Here is a 1,359-nt window from a genome sequence, read left to right on the forward strand (position 1 = left end):
TATATACATTTGATGTCGTATAAAAAATGGAGGTGTGGCTGAAAGTTTCATGTGATACACATATATATTCAATATAATCGAAGAAGTTTCATTCTTGCCAACTATGCTTAACATTAAATAAATTTAATAATAAAATAAATATTAGGTTAAATAAATTTAATTAATGGACGTCTTCCAGTGATCATTTAGTATCGTTCATGTAATTTCGTCTATACAGCTCGTAATTACGGCAGCTTTGATAGCTACGGATCATTGCTTGCTAGTTCTTCATTTGCCAAAGCACAGGATGTGGCGCAACATGGCTAAGACGCCATACGACGGCATACATTGCACTACCATCGGTAAATAATCTGTCCGATCTTAAATTTAAAGTTCACACGCCCATACCGTTGTAATTTTTTTAAGCGCAAATAGATATATATATATATATATATATATATATATATATATATATATAGCATAACTTTTCGAGGTCTGTGGACCCTATACCTGTGCTACTGGTCGCAATACAACAGTCATCATCTAACCCTCTATATAAATGATAAACTGACAGCTCAAATGTATTTGTGCATAGCTGCCAGCGTTCAAGGAAGGGAGCACGTCCGCAGTGCAGTCATGCATTTTTTTTAAATGTAACAGAGGTTATTAACGAGCACATTCTATTACGCCGCTAGTTGATCACACCACCTTTTATCACTTTGGCTAACCGGAGCAGCATCCATATGATAGTAAATATAATAATAACAACACGACAATATATATAATACTAGTAAACAAGAATACCTCAGCAACTAGAACCACTCTAAGCAAACAGGCTGGTGGCAACTGGAAGCTTACCGATAGGCCGCACCGCGACCAGACTTAGATTTCATTTTCCTTTGATCCGGCTCATTCGGCGTAACCGCCGCAATCGGGACACCGTCATACGTGCTTCGGCATAAATAAGGGTAGCTGCTGTTTAATGAGGAATGAATTGTCACGAACAGATAGCTACTACAATCGGACCACTATGACTGGAGACTTGCCCACGAATCCGTTGCGAAAAAAACGGTGACGAAAATAGTACTGCGAATAGCGTTCGTCGACAGAGCAATACTCATCGAGACCGCAGCAACTTCAACGGTTGATTGCGAAACCCAAAACATGCTTCTACGGGGTCGATCCGCCGAAAGCCCGGTCGAAAGCGGGCAAAAGGAGAACGAACTACTCGTCGCATTTATAATAATAACGGTGATTGTGGTACTGCGCATGATGCTGCCATCATGTGATATACTGGGTCAACAACATGCCCTTCACTGCGGGCAATGCACCATAACCACTTCTCTCTGTCTGTACTCCTTGCCATCTATTAATCTCCTT

The 1,359-nt window shown here is 40.3% G+C and overlaps 1 long non-coding RNA gene across 1 annotated transcript in view; it reads right to left on the reverse strand.

Annotated features, from left to right (window-relative positions):
- LOC147753680 (uncharacterized) overlaps window positions 1-1,265 on the reverse strand; it is a 23,708-nt gene extending 22,443 nt beyond the window's left edge. The window contains exon 1 of the long non-coding RNA XR_015310468.1: window positions 838-1,265. This is a non-coding gene — a long non-coding RNA (uncharacterized LOC147753680). The remainder of the gene's footprint in view (window positions 1-837) is intronic.
- Between the last annotated feature and the right edge of the window lie 94 nt (window positions 1,266-1,359).

The sequence above is a fragment of the Varroa jacobsoni genome, unplaced genomic scaffold (assembly GCF_002532875.2).
Source record: "Varroa jacobsoni isolate VJ856 unplaced genomic scaffold, vjacob_1.0 scaffold_302, whole genome shotgun sequence".
Classification (NCBI taxonomy): domain Eukaryota; kingdom Metazoa; phylum Arthropoda; class Arachnida; order Mesostigmata; family Varroidae; genus Varroa; species Varroa jacobsoni.